Genomic DNA, 24652 nt, shown 5'->3' on the forward strand with positions numbered 1-24652 from the left:
TGCCCTGCTGATTTATTCCTGTTGACAATTACTTTAAATTGTCCTCTTAAATTTTTCATTCTGAAAGTACTGGCATTACAACAGACTGATGTTCACAGTGTTATGTTTCTCCCACTAGTTTTCATTCTTATATCTTGATGTCAGCATGTCATGTTTGATGGTGTGAGATAAATATTGTGTTGCAATTTCTTGTCTAAGAAAATTTTGATTGATACCTTTTGGCACACATTATATTTAAAGTTCAGCCAATCCAGACTCATTTTCTTGATTGGTTTGTTTCTTTCAAAGTTATGCCATCAGAATTTAGAGAAATATTAAATATTACAAACACTCACTGTAATGAATTGGTGAATATGGCCCAAAATTGAATATCACCCAATTTTGGTCAATATTGTAAATAAACCAGGGTCAATTTCCTAAGTCTTTTCAATAGTTTTAGTTATACCTTTATCTAGAACATTTTTGTCACTATAGAGGGTGTGACATCATTATTCCAACAAAAATTCCAACTTGGCAGCTTTCATAGATGCTCATTATCGTCCAACTTGGACTATACATGGTATGGTGTTATTCGCATTTTTTCTGACAATTGGTAAATTTTTATGCTTTTTTGGTGGATTCATAATTTTTTTTATTTCTATTTAATGCAATAATATTATATCAAAATACATAAAATACTGGGTAGTTTTGCTGCAATCCAGTGCACATTGCTATGTGTCTTTGAAAATTTTGTGGCACTTCTTTGATAAAGTTTTTTTATTGTAGATTTCTTTAGACATGCACATGGAATTTCTTTGATAACGTCATTTGCAATTATCTAGGCAGATCTTATAGACTTGTACATGATTACACTGTCACATATATCTTACAAATGATGAGGACTGGATGAGGACAAAGCTTGGCTATGTAATACAGTCAGTGTCATTAATTTCCCATGGGAACGTCAATCAAACCAAGGACAAATTTCTGTCAAATATCCACAGCAGGACTTTTATAGCTTATTCTTGCCTATCGTTTCTATTGAACACATCTACAGCTTGTTCCATTGATTCATTGATTGTGTGTTATACTTTATTGTTGTCACAACAATCTTATACTGATGATTTTACTCCTGAGGACAGTTAGTCATTTTAATAAACAAAAACAAAAAAACAAAAAAGGAAAAAAAAAGCGAAACTAGTGTTATACTATTTTAATTTCGTCTGAGAATAAAGTATTCGTCAGATAGGTTTTGTACACTATTTCCAGGCTTTGAGAGACTTTTTACTTTACAGATTTATGAGTGTAATTATATTGTATTCATTTATTCTTGAAAAGATTTTGTTTGCAGGAAAAAAAATTGGAATCCTGCTAGAAATACCTTGTTGAAAATATTGTTGTCATAAAGAAAATTAGATCATAGGCTTTTTCTGTATGAAATCAATAATTTTATTGGTCAATAAATATTGTGGCATCAGCAAATTTGTTGCAATATTTAAATGATGAATGCTGCATTTTAATATTTATTTTGTAAATTAATGAAGCTATTAAAGTACAAGATTTCTAACTACTTGAGACTATAAATATAAATATTTTAGGGTTATGATTTGATTAGTTATGGTTATAACTATTTTATATTGGATCAATAAAGCATCAAATAAGTAATCCAGAAGTCGCATTTTCCATCCTCACGCACAGCACAATTTCTCCATGACAGTTGATCTCGGACATTGACTTAAATGGTTATTTGTCTCCCACCTCTGATTCAGAAATCATGTAGGGTTTGTAGTTAGTTAAGGGACATAATTATGTGACCGAGTGGTTAAGGTTGTTGACGTCAAACCACTTGTCCCTCACCACTGTGGGTCTAAATCTTAACAGGGACTTTGGATTCTTTCATGTAAAGAGTCTTTCAAGCTAGCTTACGGAACATCAATGGGTGTACTCAGGTGCGCCCGTTCATGCCTGAAATAATGCATGGAAGGGCCCCCTTGGTCTTGTCCCATCAGAAAAGCTGGAAAGATACCATATGACCTTTACTGTGTTGGTGCCATGTTAAACCCAACCAAAATAACTTACGGAGGTGTAATCTAGGAAAGTCTGTAGTATGGATCAACTGCCAAGATGTGACCAAAATATGTGATGAAATAGTAGTAAAAATTAGACAAAATACAAACATTTTATATTGTATTTCCTCCTTTGCTTTCATGGAAAACAGACCATTATGTTTATAATGTATGTGATGTAATCTAATGATTCAGGACTCAAATTGGTCATGATGATTCCACTGATAATACTTCTAATAAACATTGAACACCTGCCCTATTTACCATTTCTAGAAATATTTAACATTGAAACCCCTCAAAAACAGAGATGAGAAGTCAAAAGAATTTAAATGATTACTTTTCCAAACTATATACTAACTTACACATGCCCGTACACACTTAAATCAATTCCTGCTAAATAATTATTTCAAATATGCATTTCTTTTTTAAATTTGGACAAAGCCATCCATTATTATGTTTGGGATTATATCAAAACATGTATACTGACTGAATAGCTAACAGTGCAGACGGAACAGTGCTGACCATGATCAGATGGCACAGATGTTATGGTTGGCTGACCTTAGTCTTCTTTGGTCAGATATGGTTCGATTCTGTAGCTGCCAGCTGTCTCAGAGTTAAAATCATGACTTTCACCTTTGAAAATTGTTACAATATTGTGATACTTGTTTCTTTTCTAAAGCTAGATTTATTATGTGACTGCCAAGTTGATCTTTGAGTAAAGTTCATGTGATAAAATACATTTTGTATTTAGAATGCTGATTTAATGGAGGGAGGGGATTTATTTTCTGGAGAGAGAGAGGGGGGATTTCAGTTGAAATATTGTAGCATTACAATTATAATTTGCCTTTCTGAGAAAAAATGTGTACTAGAATACATAATACTGGTTGTTTGACATAGAAAATGTTTTATGATGGAATGTTATCATTTCTATATTATGCAGGAAGAACTTCGGGATGTTTTATGATACAGTGCTATATATCTGTCCAGAGACCATAGTTTCAGCTCAATAACTTTTGAAAGACTTTCTCAATTTGATTCTAGCTTGACATGCAAGTTTGGTGTTCCTCATTTTGATTCTTGCTTGACATGCAAGTTTGGTGTTCCTCATTTTGATTCTTGCTTGACATGCAAGTTTGGTGTTCCTCATTTTAATTCTTGCTTGACATGCAAGTTTGGTGTTCCTCATTTTAATTCTTGCTTGACATGCAAGTTTGGTGTTCCTCATTTTGATTCTTGCTTGACATGCAAGTTTGGTGTTCCTCATTTTGATTCTTGCTTGACATGCAAGTTTGGTGTTCCTCATTTTGATTCTTGCTTGACATGCAAGTTTGGTGTTCCTCATTTTAATTCTTGCTTGACATGCAAGTTTGGTGTTCCTCATTTTGATTCTTGCTTGACATGCAAGTTTGGTGTTCCTCATTTTGATTCTTGCTTGACATGCAAGTTTGGTGTTAATAACAATCAACTGAATTGTGATACACAAGTTATGCACCCTTTATATATAAATTGGCTCGTTTTTATTTTGAGTCACATATTCTTGAAATTAAAGTAAATATATTTGAAAAGTATGATTTGTTCTAGTGGGATATAAGCAATTTCCTTGATTTTATTGCATGAAAAATGTATTGTTGATTCAAAACTTATATGTGAGATTAGTTGTCGGTCACATTAATGAATTTGGTATGTACTGTGTAGTTATCCTGGAAAGTTGGTTAGGTGGACTCAGACCACCAAAATAAGACCAAGAAATTGACAGACAAAAAAAAGAAACTTAACAAAAAAGGTTATTCATTTTGATTATAAATGGTTTCAACTGTTCTTAGCAAATTCCTCAGGCACATTTGTTTGTATTAGGTGATTAGGAAAGTGTCAATTATTTCCCAAGAGGAATTCATGCCAGTCATTCAATTCAGAGACTAAATTCATCATAATTCAACTCTTTGATAGCTTAATGATAAATATCTTCCATTTCTTTTTCTACTCAGTTTTATTTTGTGATATGATAGGTCTAGCAAAATATGTTTTTAACTAAATGCCAATTCTACAACTATTGCCATTTAACACTTTATCTGCAAGTTAGCATGCCATTAACCACATAACTTGTTTACTTGGAATTTAAAGCAAGTCTTTGTGCTAAACAGTATGATTTTTTAATAAGGATTTCATTTGAAATTGTTCTTAAGAAAATACCTGGTTAAAGACACTCCTAACTAAAGGCTTTCTAACAGAGTCAGTAACTTAAAGACCTATAACTCTTGTACATTGCTTTATTTGGAATTATTCCCCTTTAATTGCTTGGAAAATTTGTTGAAAGGGCTAAAATTAGTGAAGCATAATACAACACAATGAAAGAATTTAATTTAAGAAATTACTCACATTTTGAATATTCCCCTCTTATAATATTTTTGTTTCAAGAATAAACCTCTCTTTTGAAATATAGATGTACATTATGAATAAGACATAGTGACAGATATTACAAAATAAGTTAAACTTCAACATATATTGAAGGAATTACTTACATTTAGAAATTTGACACATTATTCATCAAGTTTAATTGATATGGTAGGTTGACAGCCAAATGCATTATTCAAAACCCTTGGGGATTATCTGTAAATGAAACATGCATATTTTCCGGGAATTTTCATTATCAAAGTAACTGTATGTTAAGAATAATCTCTCTGGCAGTAAAGTATGTAAGAATAGTTGTTGAGATTGAAAGGAAATTAAATGATGATATGAATAGAATATAAAGAGGGGCATCTTTCTAAATTAACCCTCAACCAAACTGACTTGACTTGACTTTAGATCTTTCAATTTTTGAAATGTCTATGGCCAATTTGTAAAGGTCATTGACTTTAAACCACTTGCCTTACACCAATATAGGTTTGAATCTTGCATGGGACTGTGGATTTTTTCATGTCAGGAAGCTTTCCAGCTAGCTAACGTTTGTGGTTCTACTCAGATGCCCCTTTGTGCCTGAAATGATTCAAGAAGGGGCACCTGAGGTCTTCCTCAACCAGTAAAGCTGGAAAGTGGGCATATGACCCCTACTGTGTTGGTGTGATGTAACACCCAATTTTAAAGCAAAACGAAAGAGAGGAAAAACTGTCCATTATCAGTTTGAATAAAAATTCAAAGTTTGCTTGTTTAATTGGGTGTTATGTCACACCAACACAGTATAGGTCACATGGTGACATTCCAGCTTTACTCATGGAGTCAGACCTCAGGTGCCCTTCCATGCATTATTTCAGGCACAAACAGACGCCTGAGTAGAATCACCAAAAAAGTCAAAGCAAACAATATAGAGCCTGGTCAGATTGCACATATGTGACAAAGGTTAATTACTTTTTGTTTCAGCAGATAGTTGGAAAATCACCATATGATCTTTAAGAAATGATAGAAATGTTAAATGTAGCAATTTGCATAGATTTTTTTAAAGGGACACCACAAATGGTCAAAAAGCCATTAAACATAATTTTGAAAATCCTACAGACCAACTGGTGCAATAAAAGAATAGATGGGGAAAATAACATGCGAAAATGAAAGAAAATTACACAAAAACAAACAGAAAATAAATTTTTTGCTTGATTTCAGTTAAAAGCATTTAAACAATTTTCGATTAAAACACTTCAATTATTTTGCTAAAAAATGAAGTGAGCAAATGGTGGGAAATTTTGCACATAATATTATTTAAGACCTCCATCAAATGGGGTCGCTTTATGGCAAAAAAAACCTCAATGAAGTTCCTTTGAGACTCATGAAGACAATAACTGAGAATATGATGAAATTGAAACTGCAATGGGCTTACCACCTGTTTGGAGCCTTCTTCTTGTTGTTAGCCCATGGTGTAGATGCATATTACCGTGGTTTGTTAGAGAGCGCCATTTGCCCCAGTTATGGAACCATGAAGTAACTAGATTATATTTGGTTCATGACTTATTTTTTTTTTTTAAACAGGATACTTTATAATTTATGTATGCATTGTAACAAAATTCTAGTTATAATTTACAGATAAAATGTAATTTTTTTTCTTAAAATTGTTTCTCTTGATACTGATGTTATTATAACAAACTGTTTCCCGGGATATGTTGGGAAAAAAAATGGTATATTTCATGTCCAGTTACAGATTTTGAAATGACATAAATTTCTAAGTTTTAAAAATGTTCAGTTATTTATATTTTTTTCATTTAGTAGTTTTAATTAATCTTAATTGATTAGAATCAAGATGCTGTAAAAAGAATGAGCGCTTTTTTTAATTTTGCATGGTCATCTCGGCAAAGAAAGCTGTGTTATGTAATTTTGCTAAATTTCCTGTAATGAAATAAAGAAAATAGATGTAAATAAAGAAAATCAATGTAAATAAAGAAAATGGATGTAAATAAAGAAAATCGAGGAAACTTGTTCTCTCTAAATTTAGAAAAATAGAATTTGTTGAAAGGAGGCCCTATGTCAAAGTCTATCAAATGTTATTTGATAGTTGAATGATTGAAGTCTGGGAATAATTTCTAGAGAGATTATCTGAAATTGGGTTATTACTTTTTAGATGAAATGAAAGAAGCTCGAATAAATTGCAGACATTAGAAAGTTTGCAGACATGATTACATTTAATCAATTCATCACCCTTTGTTGCATTTCCTTTTTTAGTGACATGATGATTAAATAAAGAGATATAATATCGTGAAATAGTCCCTGTTATCACTGTCTAGCACTAATCATTGTTGAAATTTATTGGAAATTATAATCAAGTGTGCATTGCGGGGTCTGTGTTTGATTTCCTGCGGGAGAATTTCTTTGTTTTTTATATCTTAATTGATGCATCAAGGACATAGGTAATAGACTTGAGTTTCTTTTATGTAATAGTAATTTGATTTTAGGAGACCAAAAACACCTGAGGGTGCCAATAAAGAGGAGAAGAGAAAAGGCAATAAAGAAAACATTATAGAATAACAATGAGTTCATTTCTTTACTTCTTTTGTCAGTAACAAGAATTCTTTTGTTTCTTTGTGGATTTCTGTTCATCAGTGTTTTTTATATCTTTGGAGTTTTTGCCACAATATGTCAAAAAACGCACTTGCCCCTCACCGCTGTGGGTTCGAATCCCAACAGGGACTTTGGATTCTTTAATGTGAGGAAGCTATCCAGCTAGCTTACGGAACGTCAGTGGTTCTACTCAGGTGCCCGTTCGTGCCTGAAATAATGCACGGAAGGGCACCTGAGGTCTTCCTACACCAGTAAAGCTGGAACGTCGCTGAATGACCTATACTGTGTCGGTGTGACGTAAAACCCAAAACAAACAAACAATGTCAAAAACGCCCACTTAGGTCAATGGGGAGTGCATCAGTTTTAGTAATTCATATGTGATAGGTTCAATCCTTGGGTGTATATTGATGTGGAATATCGAGTCTTATGGTCTATCTCTCACAGCAGATTTAAAAGTCATTGAGATAAACATAATAAACTGGTGACCTCAGTAGATTTCAAAAAACTTTTTGGGGAATACTAATTGGTGCTACATGCTTGATATAAAAGATTTTAGATTTTGAATTATTTGAGAAGAGGATTTTTAAAGATTTTACAAAATTAATGTGTCAATTTCTTAAAGGGATCACAACTTCTCAATGTATAATGCAGGGTTGTCATTTCAAAAATTCTGAAACTGCCCATTTTAAATTTTTGGTGGTGGTCTTTTTTTATTTAATCACATACAACAAAGTGTGTTTTCCAAGTTTTGAGGTGGCCAAAATCCATATGTGACAGTGTTTTTCTCCTTCATTTGCCCCCTTTTGACAGATTAATGGAATTGGCCCTTTATAGAAAGAAACCAAGACATACTGATGACTTGAGTTGTTCAAATTAGGGCAATATTAAAACTGCTGTAACGCTGACAAACATATTGTACATGATGGAATGATGACAGACAAATGGACAGACGGACAATGAGCAGCCATTGCTCCTCAAACACTAACATTGTCACATGAGCATGAACTAAAATTCAAATGAGACCATTTCAAATTACAAATTAATGACCTCCATTAATTTTCTCAAATGATTCAGTGGTGTAAATCAATCATGTTAAAAGGTTATTAAACCTCTGATAGGAAATTAATGATAGAGTTCATGTGACAATTGAATTATCTTTACAGAAGATAAACTGTTGAAACCAACATTAAAATGGATTTTTTGGTGATTGTATGAAAGATAACTCTTACTTGACTAAAATTTTCATGAAAATAGTAGTAGTTTCCCTTTGTTAAAAACCCTAGATTTTCTATGTCTAAAACAAAATCATTTTATAACTACTTGAATTATAGCAATGGTTTTGCCCTGCTTGTTTATTTGGAACAGTCCATTCAAAGTTTTTAGGGATTTAAAAAAGAATTGAGGTATCTAAAGTACAGAGTATTGTCATATACAGATATGAAGGCTCTAGTGGCAATTTCTGCTTTGGTTTGGGTTAAAAGGTGTGCTATGCTCAAATTGGATATTAGAAAATATTGATAATTCACTTCACACAAAGTAGATAAATTATGTTATGTTTAAAATTCTACACACATTTAAGATGATCACAATATGAATGTATTGAAAATATTTTTAAAAAAAACTGTTGTTTTTTTTTTTTAAGAATAGACCAACTTGTACTGTAATATGCAACACAGCTTCCCATAAATATTTTATTCATTCTTTTATTTAAATTAGACATATTCAGTAAGAATTTCATTGATTTCAATAAATTTCCCTGATTAAAATATTTTACTCCTGGACAAGCATAATATTATAGTATATCTTTAAATATTTATCATGAAAATAACACAACATAACCATGATAATTTTCATGTTTGCCATACAAAAATACAATTTAAATTGTTTCCAGATGTTTAATTAAATGCAAGTATTTAAGTGTTAGAAAATTACGATGTAAGTGTTTCCTTGTAAAAAAAGATATATTGATGTAAGAAAATTAGTTTAGTAGTTTAATATTGTGTTGAAGACATAAATATATTTTTATGTATCTTATAAACAGCATAGTAAACACATGTCATAGCTATCCTGTTTCATTTAATGACTTAAAGTTCTGTAACATATTTTGATATTATTGTTTCTTTTTAAAATGTTTAACAGTTTTTATGCAATATCTGTTACATGCAAACATATTTGAGCCGCTTCACGACAAAACCAACATAGTGCGTTTGCGACCAGCATGGATCCAGACCAGCCTGCGCATCCGTGTAGTCTGATCAGGATCCATGCTGTTCGCTTACCAACTCTATTACAAGTAGAGGAACTGATAGCTAACAGCATGGATCCTGATCAGACTGCTGGATCCATGCTGGTCGCAAACACATTATTTGGTTTTGTCATGATGCGGCTCAAAATTTTAATGATTCCATCGTTGGAGAAGTATGCAACACTTTTAATCCTGCATAGAAATAGCTGAACAGATGTTTAAATATACAAAATGTATTTATGATATGTTGAATAGTTTGGAATTCAGAGTGTTTCTTTTTCTACAGATAAAGACCAAGAATGTATTCTGTCCGAATGCCATGTTGTTTCTATCTACCTGTAGTGATCATTTTCATCAAATTTATAATAATCTCAAGTAGATTATTTTATCATATAGTGACAGGTGGGTAATGATTTACTGGAAACATTTAGATTACCGGCATGTAAACATTCATTATAAATCAATCAAAGAATGATTTCTTAGAAATCTTGGCAGTATATGCAATACTGGCTTGTCTATGTCTATGAGTGGGTATATCAAATCACTTTACTTTCTTGCAAGGCACATAGAGAATACATGGTTGATATTGGAATGGTGAAGGTTTATCCAGTAAGCTAGAATCAAGTGTATCTTGGCAAGCTTTAGCAAGCCAAAATTCACTTTTGCAGTGAACCTGATGAACCTTTTCCACCAACAACACCTTAATCTTGATTTAAGATTATTTAAATGGTTTCATCCTTACTTCCCCCCCCCCTCCCTGATAAAACAGGGTCTATAATTATGTAGTTTTGTTTTGCTGCTAACCATGTGACTCATCATAAGCTAACCATGTGATGTAATGACTGGAGATAAGCAAGTTTTTATCCAGCTGATAATTTAAACAGAAGCAGGATAAAACCATGTCTTGTGATTACATGCACCTGCTACTTCTGTACTTCTGATCTCTGTTGGACTTGCCTCTATCCTAGCAAGTTTAATTTGACTTGTTTGATATCGAAAGCAGGGGGAGGAGGGGGGATGGGGCCCTCAACTCAAAATTCAAACTGCCCAAATCAAGCAGGGTTGATGCTTGATTACACAACGTTTGTGGACTCCATTAGAAAGAGTGTTACCTGTGTATGGTCTTCATGTTAACTTTGTCACTTTGAAGTCCTTTTGTTGGTGATATGCATCTTTTGTTATGAGTTGGTTGTAGCTGCACTAATGTTCTGAAGTCATTTATTCTGGCCATTCTTTATTCAAATGTTATGTTTAGGTCTCATAGAACTTGTTGCAGGACACTCGGATAAGTCTTCATGTCACTGTCACTGGTCTATGGTGCAGCAATGAAGATATTTGAAACATGGAAGTACACGAAAAATAGAGAAAACTGAGAATCACTAAAAACACCCTAACATTGTTGCAGGCTTGGTTTGATTAAGCCTGTTTTAGACCAAAACATACAAGTACGAAAACAACAGTATGATGGTGACATGGGCAAGTGCATACATGTGACAAATGAAATGGGCCAAATCTGGATTTTCAGCTGGATTTTGAGGCTCAAAACTGGATTTTTTTATCGACTCGAATTTCAGTGCGTGTTTGGCACATTTGGTTCAAAGAATCTATATTACCCTCAAAATCATTAAATGATAATACTTTTTATGATGTTTTTGTTGATCAATATTAATTTATTTCACCAAAAAAATAAATAAATAGATTAATAAATAAGTGTAGTCATACTGGCTATTTCTAAAACAGTCACACTTTCACATTTCATTATTTTCAGTTTGAAGAATTATAATGTCTTTTCAGTCATTCAATAATTAAACACAAGCTATTTGAAAACGTGCAACAACTATTCATAAACATAAGACTATGACAGTTAAATATCGTAACATAAGTAAAAGACTCAGAATAAATGCAAGAATCGTTCTGTTAATTAAATCCACATTTTTGCCTCGATGATTGCGTAATTCCTAAACAAAACAAAAAATTACCCACTCACTAAAAATAGGTTAATTAGACATCTCGGTTTTGAATGATCCACTTTAAATGATTCTGCTCCCCTTTTATCTTTATCAGTGCGGCACTAATCAAAGAAAATCAAAGGTTGAGCCGAATTCATACATGTAAATTTACAGGGTAGTTTTGATGACGTAGCGTGTAATACCTACTGCCAAATTACAAAAGAAGGTCAATTGACTGACACACAACACGTGATAAGTTAAACATGTGAGAATAACTTTGGGTATTGGAACTGTTTATTACGTCACCTTGCTGTCAATTAGCGACTCAACATTTAATCCGCTATAATTTAGGATATGGACAAATAACTATCAATGCCCGGAGGCACGGTTTACATTTTAGATACAGGTGCTGTGTTTGATTTTTTTATGTTATTTTTTTTTAAATATCGGGAATTCAAGCTGTAATATCGGGAATCGGGATCAGTGTTGAAATATCGGGATTTTTTTAAATCCCGCCGGGATGTCACATGTATGCAAGTGGTTAACGCTTCGGACAAGTAATCTCATAATGGCTAGTCGCATGGGTTCAAACCCTGACAGGGGCAGCTGTTGTTTCCTTGAGCAAGAAATATTACACTCATATCTCAGTACTGGTTAGTTCCAGGAACGGATTCGAAAGTGTGTTTATAAGCTAATAGCTTCCTACACAATCAAACTAAAATAAATTTTGTATAAACCAACGGTATGAAACCATATAAGGATGATGACTGAAACATGAAAGTGCAATGATAATTATGATTATTAAGAATGATAAAATGATTATCATAATTTTCACAATTTTTTCGTCATAATGGTATTTCTTTGCATTTATGTCTTTCCATTTTCTGGTTTCATACTTTCCCATTTTCATGTATACAGTATATTTTCTCAGACTATGTAAAAGAACATACAAGTGTAAATAAAATAAGTGGTTGATGTAATAATTATGAGTTTAACATACACAATCATAAAATGAAGTTTTGCTATTAGATATCATATAAATACCTGTCTGTTATAAAGTAGCCAAGAAAAAGTACTGTAAACCTGGTAGGATTTCTGCTAATTTTATTGATTTTTCAATCCTTAAAACAAATGAAAACAAATAATCTTGATTTAGGAAATGTACTGTCTTGTTTTGCAAGTGTTAATAAAAGTTGTTCAAATAATCGTTTGAGTGCAATTTTCAATAAAGTTCTTATTATAAACTTTTACTAATAAAACTTTAAATAAAAAAGTTTAATAAAAGATCAATGTTTGTAAAGTTCCTTGCTCAAGGCAGCAACCACTTGCCCCTAGTGAGGATTGAACCCACACTGCCAGCAAGGTTTACATTGCAGGTCTGATGTGACACAAAACTTACAACTAAGCCACGCTTTGCAGAAATAAATTGGAAATTAAACCAGATAGGAATCCCTAAACCTTGATATTGTTTATGAATTTTATACTAGTATAAAAGATCTGTAACAAAAAAGATGGATTAATCAGCACTTACTTCATCACATTTATACAATCTGCCATTGGCAAAATATGTTATTGTTTAAGAAATAATATATCCCAAACTGTGATTTTATTGCTCAATAACATCACTGTTTGGAGTTCGGATGCGGGGAATTATATCACGAGGGCGTAGCCCGAGTGATATAATGATGCGCATCCGAACGACAAACAGTGATGTTATCAAGCAATAAAATCACCGATTTGGATATATTATTTCGATTCTAACACGAAATCAACAAATAAATGCGCCCGTACATTATAATTAGCTAAACTGCGCCTGATTTGTTTCCGTACTTATTGTCAGCGCGTCACATTTTTAGTGGTTACGTCACGTATAGAATGATTATGTCACATGTCTAAAAATAGAACGCCAAACAGTGATTTTATAGCATAATAACACACACTTTCGGTTCCTCTATGTTCAATAGGGAAAAATGCGGGTCGTGTTAGAATATACATTTTATATATGTATGTAAGAGAACAAAGAATTGTCAGACTTTATATTTGATATTTCATCATGGTAATATATTAGTTTAATCTATAACATAAATGATGGATTTACATCATATTTTACAGTCTGCCATTGGCAAAATATGTTCTTGTTATACATGTATTTTATTGATGTAACAGAACATAAAATTTGTCTGATTTGATGATTTTTTTTTACAGATTATATGTTAACATATGTTGTTCTTATATTGAGATTCATTGCAAACTTTTAAGTTTTAGTTGTTTTGTGCAGTTATAAAATAGGGTCAATTATATTGCTTATGTTATTTATTAAAATCATTTTTAATGCCTATTCTATTTTAAGTCAAGAGAGGCCTTCTTGAGTGTTAATATATTTATCAAAAACTGACATGAGCAATTTGAATTATCAGAAATTTCTTAAATAGTGTTTATTTATAATTTTTTATTTGTTGAAAATACTAACACTTTTTATATTAGACAAAGTATATTGGACTAACTAGTAATTCAAACAAGACCTCTCTAGTTAGTTAACTGACTGTATTGAAGGTGAAAGTTAAGATAATGTAAAGATGAAGACATAATGTGTTTTTAGTTTGTTCTTGTTAAGTATAATGATGAAGGTCACAGATCTGATGATATGATTTATGAGGAGGTTGTTTTTTATGTTGATTACTCTGATCATTCTAGTAATGAAATTTGCAAAAAGATGTGGTTAACTGACAAGTAGATTTTGGTGTAGGAAAAATGGTTTTGAGGGAAAAATGGAAGAAGTATCAATAACAAAGGGTTGAAAAATAAGTTTCAGAAGAAATCCCTTGAAACAAACTTCTGAAACAGAGCTGTGACAGGACATCTTTGATAGTTTTAAGGTACTGACACAATAACTTATGAGAGTATAGGTCGTAATGAAACCAACATCTTATGAGAGCGTAGGTATTAGTGAAACCAACATTACTTATGAGAGCGTAGGTCGTAATATAACCAACATTACTTATGAGAGCATAGGTATTAATGAAACCAACATTACTTATGAGAGCGTAGGTCATCATGTAACCAACAATTAATGAGAGCATAGGTAGTAATGAAACCAACAACTTATGAGAGCGTAGGTAGTAATGAAACCAACAACTTATGAGAGCGTAGGTCGTAATGAAACCAACAACTTATGAGAGCGTAGGTCGTTATGAAACCAACAACTTATGAGAGCGTAGGTCGTTATGAAACCAACAACTTATGAGAGCGTAGGTCGTTATGAAACCAACAACTTATGAGAGTGTAGGTTGTTATGAAACCAACAACTTATGAGAGCGTAGGTCGTAATGAAACCAACAACTTATGTGAGTGTAGGTAGTAATGAAACCAACAACTTATGAGAGCGTAGGTCGTAATGAAACCAACAACTTATGAGAGCGTAGGTAGTAATGAAACCAACAACTTATGAGAGCGTAGGTCGTAATGAAACCAACAACTTATGAGAGTGTAGGTTAGTAATGAAACCAGCAACTTATGAGAGTGTAGGTCGTTATGAAACCAACAACTTATGAGAGCGTGGGTCGTAATGAAACCAACAACTTATGAGAGCGTAGGTCGTTATGAAACCAACAACTTATGAGAGCGTGGGTCGTAATGAAACCAACAACTTATGAGAGTGTAGGTCGTTATGAAACCAACAACTTATGAGAGTGTAGGTTAGTCATGAAACCAACAACTTATGAGAGTGTAGGTCGTTATGAAACCAACAACTTATGAGAGCGTGGGTAGTAATGAAACCAACAACTTATGAGAGCGAAGGTTGTAATGAAACCAACAACTTATGAGAGTGTAGGTCGTTATGAAACCAACAACTTATGAGAGTGTAGGTCGTTATGAAACCAACAACTTATGAGAGTGTAGGTCGTAATGAAACAACAACTAATGAGAGCGTGGGTCGTAATGAAACCAACAACTAATGAGAGTGTAGGTCGTTATGAAACCAACAACTTATGAGAGCGTGGGTCGTAATGAAACCAACAACTTATGAGAGTGTAGGTCGTTATGAAACCAACAACTTATGAGAGCGTAGGTAGTAATGAAACCAACAACTTATGAGAGTGTAGGTAGTAATGAAACCAACAACTAATGAGAGTGTAGGTCGTTATGAAACCAACAACTTATGAGAGCGTGGGTCGTAATGAAACCAACAACTTATGAGAGCGAAGGTTGTAATGAAACCAACAACTTATGAGAGTGTAGGTCGTTATGAAACCAACAACTTATGAGACTGTAGGTCGTTATGAAACCAATATCTTATGAGAGCGTAGGTAGTAATGAAACCAACAACTTATGAGAGTGTAGATCATCATGAAACCAACAACTTATGAGAGTGTAGGTCGTTATGAAACCAACAACTTATGAGACTGTAGGTCGTTATGAAACCAATATCTTATGAGAGCGTAGGTAGTAATGAAATCAACAACTTATGAGAGTGTAGGTCGTCATGAAACCAACAACTTATGAGAGCATAGGTCGTAAATGACATTGTAATTAAACTGTTTACATTTTAAAAGCACATGGTTGCATCCAGTCAAATTAAAAAATTATGTGTACTGTCAAACTCACCTCTCATGTCTAAGCTGGATTTTGTGAAGCATCATCATAGATGTTGAAATCGAAAAGGAAGTGAAAGATAAGAAAAGATGGAAAAGGATATGGATTTGATGATTTTATCTTTTCATTTGAACACTGATAGGTTGCTATTCCCAGTGCTGTCTGACTGCTATTATATAATAGAATTGATAAATATATCATGCTGGAAGACAATAGTAAGTCTGTTAATTCTTTTGCTCATAAAACAACTTAATATTCCTGCTTATGTAAGTAGAGAGAGAGAATGTTAATGAGAACATTAAAAATGTCAATTAGCCAATTCATGAGTTAGTCCATTATCCTCTTTTGATGAATTGTTTTCTTGTTATGTAGTAAAGAAATTTCATTTTTACTACTAATATGTCCCCCAAAAAGAAAGAAAAATGGATCATATTATATGGAATTGCAACTTCCAGTTTTGTCCAGAGCATATCTTCTTCATGCATGGATGGATATATTTAAGTATAATAAATTTGATACAAATGTTCACCATCACGAGCCATGAACCTGGTCTTTACGTCAAAGGTCAATGTCACACTAAGAGGTTAGAGGAAAACATTGTCTGGAGCAAAACTTCTACATGCATATAGGGATTTCATAACAACTTGGCACAAATGTTCACCAATGTTAGTTGAAGGGTCAGGCACTAAACTTGGGTCCATGTGGCCGAAGTCAAGGCCTCAGCAGAAGTCAGAGGTCAGATATAAGGAATTAAAATGTATATATTGACTAAATATGTCATCCTTGCGAGATTCTAATATTTAAATGTTCATCCTGAGAGATGGGTCTACCATAATAGCTCTCCTGTCTCCTGTATGTTGTTAAATTTGTTTGGAGGTGACTGCATTCTATTGAGTATGAGATTTGTCCAGTTCAGGTTAAAACCTTACTATTTATAAAACTTGTGGATAAAATTTAATAAAAGTTTTTAGGGTGTTTTTTTTGTATCTAAAGAAACTTGCTTATTTTAAAGCATTTTTAACAATCTGTGACAGTTTTGAATTACATGAAAATTTGTCAAAGAATTAAATTATAGCATCAAAACAATGATAAAGAAAGGCATTATTTTTGTAAACTGAACAAAATTTGCTTGTTTTAGTTAAAGATTTGAAATATCTTTAAATCTATTACAATATTATTTATATTTACAAAATTGCTTCTTGATGCATGAAACAGTAAAGTTGTTTTTGAATACAAGAAAATTTCACATTATCTTTGGGTGTAGCTTTAAATATAGGTGGCTTAAAAGTAAGTTTCGGGTGATTTAAACACTTGATTTAATGGACCGTTAGACAGATTTATTTTGGAAGCTTATTAGGAAATAGTTGTGTTGACCTGGCCAGATAGGGAAGTTAAAATAATATATGTTGAGATGGAGATAAATTTATCATGTTTTTTGTTTTGTTTTTTAATCAAGAAAAGGAAGATATGTGTTTGAACGCTTTTTATAGATAACATATCTGGTCAGCTACATATGTAGTTTCTTTTTTTTTAAGGAAGTTAATAAAATAAGTTAAAGGAAATATTATGTGTTGTGAAGTAATACCTGGGGAAAAGATATGTTAGTTGATTATAAAGTACATGCAATATGTTTGTTACAGGTATATGTAAATTAATTTAGAGGTGGACTTTCATAAGGTAATGTAAGGAATAATACTTAAATTTAGATCTCAATGTGAAAGAATATTGTTACTTTGATGATAAGCATTTTTTAGATTTTTTGTTACCATTTAATTGCAAAATTTTTGGATAAAAAATACATGTTTAATTGGTACATGTTTATTTTTGTCAGATATAGGTAATTTTTATGAGTGAATATTTTAAAGAATTCTTGTACCAATTAAAAGTTCATCAAACAGTACTTGGTTTTAAATTGGATGGTAAGCAACCGAAGGTAAACAAACTACTGTTTTATAGGCCAAAAAACATGTTTGTTTCCAGTGTTACAGATCTATTATTTGGCTAAATTTGAGCTTAAATTGGTGGGAATATTTTGAAAAATGGGACATACTGGTAAATAATGATCATTCATTAAGTATAAAATATTGTAATACATTGATTGTAATGATTACATTTATGTAAAGTTTTTAGATAGATAATTTGACTGAAAAACATTAAAATGAAAGGTGATAGCTTATTTGAAGGTTACACCATTTTACATATGTATTGAAAAATAAAGTTAAATTTAAGATTTGTTGAAAAATTGTGAACAGAGTAAAATCTCAAATCCATGATGAAACTGTTATGTCACAATAAGATTGATGTATCACAGATTGATGGTGTATCACAAATTATGTTGTAGGTATTGGAAACATAAACATATTTTAAGGCCAAGTATTAATAGTTTAATGAGAAAAACAGTTTTGTTCTTGTAGACGTGACTAGACACACATGTCCATGGGGGGTTATGTTTTTTATTGCAGAAACAGAGAAAACACACTTCACTTCATGTTTTAAGTTCAAGTTCTCATTCCAAGTTTAATAATTGTAGATGAAAGTACATAAACTTGTAGTATTTTATCTGAAAAAAATGACAAGTGCAAGAATGTTAATGTTGTTGTTGTTGTTTTTCATGTGATTATAAAGGAAATAAAAGATTCATAAGAAAATAAATCGCTCTCATTCACTGTGTAAAATAGATGTTTTAAGTACAATTTAATGCTATATGAAGAGGTTACTGGTGTATAAATTGTTTCAGGGAGTATATAATATTAGTTATTTGACTGGCTGAATTTGAGAGCTATATTTTATGTATAGTTATATAGTTACCAAGATTTACAAAAGCTTTTCACATCAGTTGTGGGGTATATAATATAGGAAAGGAATATTTTACTAGTTGTTCATGTGGAAAGTTAAGAAAACATTTGGAAATTTAAAAATACATTGTATTGGAATAGGGTTTTTTTACTGGGACAATATTTTGGTTGAATGGTGGTTTTTTTTGTATATATTGAAACTGGCATTCCGTTTTAATTGAAAATTAACATGAATATTTCATTTAGCTTTTTTTCCTATACAGTATAATTATGATTTTCTGGGGAGCAGTCTATTGAAACAGTTGTCTGGAGATTTCCTTAAAAATAAGAGTAATAATATATATATATATATATATTTATTTGTTTATGTTTAACGGGTTCTTTACTTAAACTGAAAATGATATGCAGTGTTGACCAGGGATATTTTTTATGAGTAAACATAAAAGGCATTTGTGTGTATAATGTTCGTAATTTAGACTGATATAAATATTATACTTATCTCTATGAAGTAATTTCTTGTAACATTCAAAATACAATATTCATGTTTCAATACAGGTAGGTGAAATATTGTAAAAGCCGTTACAGACCTGTGCTGATTGATTTATAGACAGTCACTGATTGGGGATAGTAAATAGTGGATGTAACATTGATTACACGGACTTATGACATTAATTACCTACATGAATTACAATTAGGTACATCATAGGTGTAAATAGGCTGGATTTTAAGGTGACAAGGAGAGAGGAAAGTTTTGATCGATATTCATCTGATTGATGTGATTGATATTGATGTGAAATATCTTCCGCTGTGTGAAATTATTATATATATAAATGATGGGTATGGAATCAGCTGATACCAACAATATACCAAAGTATTGTGTGTAAGTAAAATATACTATTCCTTATTATTTATTTCATTTGTTTTTAATAAAAAAAAAAGAAAAATGATCCATTCGATAATTCAGATGGTATTTTTGGTATTTCATGGAAATCAGACTTAAAACTTAGTAGGGAAGATATGTAAACTATTTTATGTTTATTATGATTTATGTTTCAAGTCTTTTGGCAATGTTAGTTAGTTTATGTGTTATTTCAAGGTAAAATTATTCAATGCAAAATATTTTGATCAAACAGATAAAACATGAATGTAAATATTTTATTTATGATTTACAGACCAATTATTGGTGAGAAAGTGCTCTTGAATTGCTGTAGATTATCTCTTACAAAAGTGCTTACATATTTTTTTAGTTATTTTTCATGTCATTGTCATTGGTGGTACTTATAAGGGGGGTACTGATGAAGATGATGATGACAATGTCACTGATTTAAAGTATAATATATCATATAATGATGCTATCTGATGATGTTGTTAAAGATGATGATGATGATAATGATAATTAAAAGATGATGATGATAATCATGATGATAATGATAAAGATGATGATGATGATTATATCTATAATGATAATTGTAATACTGCTTTATGATAATATCTGACGTTAATTTTAAAGCTGATGATGAGGATGATAATGACCATGATGATGTTAATTTATGTTGATGATTTTTCTTGTTAAGATAATTAAAGACCAAGTTTTCTTATATATAAATCATAGGAACTCTTGAACAGGACCGCATATTGCGGCGCATAAATCAGAATCCGTATCGGCTTTACATATTGTTTGTCCGACCTTTGAATATCTTTTCATATTATGCCAGCGGGCGGTCTTTAATTATCTAATCTCAATTTAATATAATCTGCGAATTTAAAAATCAGTCAAATTTACGGTATATTGAAAAAAGAAAAGGAGTGACATCCGCCATTTACCGCAACGTTTGGCGTAATTTATACCCCTTGATATGCTTGATTTTTGTTTTAATTTTTCTAGTAATGAATACCAGATGAGTGCCTAAAATATTTATCTATGGATAATGTTTTAATATTCCTTTTTTCAGTTAGGCAAAATCAGTTGGACCATATTACTAAAGTGTCTGTTTTCGCCATGTTAACAAATCAAAACACGAATATGCCCGTTATAATGCCGCCTATACATGTCAACACATGTAAACAATAAACCGTGAACGTTATATCCGGACGATACCCGATAGTTGACAAAAATAACGGGAACAAAATTCTGGAAAAATAGTAATCAATTGTAGCCAAAGGGGAAAAACTCATGCCATAAATGTGGCGGCGAATAGCGGATGTCACTCCTTGTCTTTTTTTATAATACCGTAAATTTTAACCAGTTTTAAAAGAGACAGATTGGGTTCAATTGATAACATATTTTTAGAGGCCATATACTCGGATAATACTAAAAGATGTTTAGATGTAGCAGAAACGTTTTTTTAAAAACCGTTACACGATCGAAAATATGCGCCGCAATCTGCGGTCCCGTTCTCGAGTTCCTATGATATAAATGGACAACTTCACAGTGCATGTTTAATATAACCAGTGATTATATTCAGACAACTACAGACAGATTTTCTGTTATCAATGAAATTTTATATCAATGATAAAATGTTCATTTACAGTTTTGTTTATGGATTGATTTTCCTTGCAAGTTCAGATGACGCAAGTTGTTACATGGAGTTAATGCAGCAGTTTGCAGTAATGAGAATCAAATGACAATTTTTTTATTTTTTTTTTTGCTAATGATATACAGCTGTGGAAAGGACAACAAATGATTTTTTATGAAAAATCTTAATTGTTTTGAACTTTAGCAGGTATTATGAATTGGTTTTAATTAATATTCTTTATACAGTTGAATATCCTGAATCTGAAAATATGCATACATCTTTTTTGGTTTGTCTGTTTCATAGAAAAAGTGGAGCTATTATGATCGCTGCATTGTTCTTGTTGTTCTTTAAAAAATTTAATGTACAGGTATCCCATTTCTCAAACAGTTTGAAAGGTATCAATATGAAACTTATCATGACAAGGCACAGTAATTTAAAGCCACATGCCTCCAGATGGGTCAAAATATTTCAATAAAATCAAACTTGAGAAAAATTAACTAAGATGTAAGGAAAAGTAAAAAGTTTCAAGATTCAAGTAATATTTTACAGATTATGTACGATGAATGACTGATTTTTCAGTTTTTGTGCCCCCACGTTAGTGGCGGGCATTTAGATTTACCCTTGTCGCACGTAACTCAAAAAGTATTTGACCTAGAGTCATGAAACTTTACAGGAATGTTGATCAGCATGTGTAGTTGTGCACCTGGGTATTTTCGTGTGGATATTTTTAGTATTTTCAGATTTATTGCCCTTGACTTAGTAAAATTTTGCAATTTTCAACTTGTGTCGCATGTAACTCAAAAAGTATTTGACCTAGAGTCATGAAACTTTACAGGAATGTTGATCAGCATGTGTAGTTGTGCACCTGGGTATTTTCGTGTGGATATTTTTAATATTTTTAGAGTTTAGCCCTTGACTTAGAAAAATTTGCAATTTTCGACTTGTGTTGCACGTAACTCACAAAATATTTGACCTAAAGTCATGAAAAATTACAGGAATGTTGATCAACATGTGTAGTTGTGCACCTGGGTATTTTTGTGTTGATATATTTAGTGTTTTTAGAGTTATTGCCCTTGACTTAGTAAAATTTTGCAATTTTCAACTTGTGTCGCACGTAACTCAAAAAATATTTGACCTAGAGTCATGAAATTTTACAGGAATGTTGATCAGCATGAGTAGTTGTGCGCCTGGGTATTTTCGTCTGGATATTTTTAGTATTTTCAGAGTTATTGCCCTTGACTTAGTAAAATTTTGCAATTTTCAACTTGTGTCGCATGTAACTCAAAAAGTATTTGACCTAGAGTCATGAAACTTTACAGGAATGTTGATCAGCATGTGTTGTTGTGCACCTGGGTATTTTCGTGTGGATATTTTTAGTATTTTCAGAGTTATTGCCCTTGACTTAGTAAAATTTTGCAATTTTCAACTTGTGTCGCATGTAACTCAAAAAGTATTTGACCTAGAGTCATGAAACTTTACAGGAATGTTGATCAGCATGTGTAGTTGTGCACCTGGGTATTTTCATGTGGATATTTTTAGTATTTTCAGACTTATTGCCCTTGACTTAGTAAAAGTTTGCAATTTTCAACTTGTGTCGCATGTAACTCAAAAAGTATTTGACCTAGAGTCATGAAACTTTACAGGAATGTTGATCAGCATGTGTAGTTGTGCACCTGGGTATTTTTGTCTGGATATTTTTAGTATTGTCAGATTTATTGCCCTTGACTTAGTAAAATTTTGCAATTTTCAGCATGTGTCGCACGTAACTCAAAAAGTATTTAACCTATCTAGAGTCATGTAACTTTACAGGAATATTGATCAGCATGTGCAGTTATGCGCCAGGTATTTTCTTCTGGATTTATTTAGTATTTTTAGAGTTGTTGCCCTTCACTTAGAAATTTTTTGTAATTTTCAACTTGTGTCGCAAGTTACTCAAAAAGGATTTGACATAGTCATTAAACCTTATGGGTAGGTTGCTCAGCATATTCAGATTTGCACCTGGGGTTTCGCTTGTGAATTTATCCAGTATTTGTAGAGTTATTTCCCTTGACTTAGTAAAAAGATTGAGAGAACAGTGGCGCGGTGGGGGCACCCGTGTCCTATGGACACATTTCTAGTTACAACTATATTACTACTGCATTACTAACACAGTAAAGGCTTTTCATGCATTTTTGACCACTTTTTGGTAATTTATGTGGTTTGTAAGTGCCATTGGCAATGTGTAAATTGCTTCCTTTTTGCTACTATACAATATTACACATTTAAATACATTTTCAAAATTTTCATGAAAATTAGCAAGAATCTGGAGGCAAGGGAAATCATTCTAAAAGCTATATATTTGGAGTTGTGCCCCTTTTAAACTTAGAATCGTTAACATCACATGGTGACTTGTTTCTTTCTAGATTTAATATCGGCCTAATTTCAAGTTATAAAATGATATTTCAGAAAAAATACATAAGATGTCAACTACATTGATGATTACAATAGCCTTTAAGTGATCTATATAAATCAATTATCTTTAGCTCTTAATTTGCTTGAAATAAAAGTGTTTAGCCTATTCTGCCTGGACAGGCTAGTCTGCATATACATGTAGTCTAACACCAGGCTCTATACTGTTGATAGATTAATTCTTTCTTCTTTGTGCTCAGCAGCATCTAGGCTAGTTTCAATCTTTTTCATGCACTGATTTATAGTCACTAAATTTAGTAATACCATCAATATTACATTGAAACTTAATAGTGGACTGAGATCTTTCATACACTATTCTTAATAAGTACTTCAATACTTCAAGTGCCTGAAATAGAACAATTAAACATTTCTAAAAAGGTACTTGATATGTTCTTGTAAACTTTAAGAGCACTTTCAGAGCTGTTTTCAAATCTTTGGAGTTCTTGAACTATTTGAGACTTGTATTTTGTTCAGCTGTTTTAGAACATTTTAAGAATCTGATAGACCCAGGAATGAGTTGTGACCTTTAAGTGGGTCTGGAGTTCCCCTCTATTGGAGTTTCCACTAATTTGGAGTTTCCCTCTATATTGCAGTTTCACTAAATTAGGGTTTCCCTCTATTGGAATTCCCCTATATTGGAGTTTCCTTATATTGGACCCTTTATTGGAATTCCTCTTATATTGGAGTTTTACTAAATTGGAGTTCCCCTAATTTGAAGTTTCTCTCTATTGAAGTTTGAGTTCCCAACTATTGGAATTCCCCTTATTTGGAGTTTCCCTCTATTGGAGTTTGTTTGAGTTCCCCTATATTGGAGTTTCTTCATATTGGACCCTATTTTGGAGTTCCCCTATATTGGAGTATCCCTATATTGGATGGAGTTTCTTTAAATGAACTTGTTTTCCCATTAAAAAGAAATGACAGTAATACTGACAATGATTACAATAACTATAGGCATTCTCTTCACCAAGAACTGAAATATTCTCAAAAGTGTTGGAACAATTCAAAATAATTATATGTCAACATGGACACAGTTGTTTTCAAGATAAAAAAGTTACTGAACAGTTTTTATTTTACTTTCCAT

At 32.1% G+C, this 24652-nt stretch overlaps 1 protein-coding gene across 2 annotated transcripts in view; it reads left to right on the forward strand.

Annotated features, from left to right (window-relative positions):
- LOC132737636 (uncharacterized) overlaps nucleotides 1-24652 on the forward strand; it is a 151478-nt gene that overhangs the window by 76436 nt on the left and 50390 nt on the right. The window lies entirely within an intron of this gene.

This window comes from Ruditapes philippinarum, unplaced genomic scaffold (genome assembly GCF_026571515.1).
Source record: "Ruditapes philippinarum isolate M1 unplaced genomic scaffold, ASM2657151v2 ctg2063_1_1_1_1, whole genome shotgun sequence".
Taxonomy (NCBI): domain Eukaryota; kingdom Metazoa; phylum Mollusca; class Bivalvia; order Venerida; family Veneridae; genus Ruditapes; species Ruditapes philippinarum.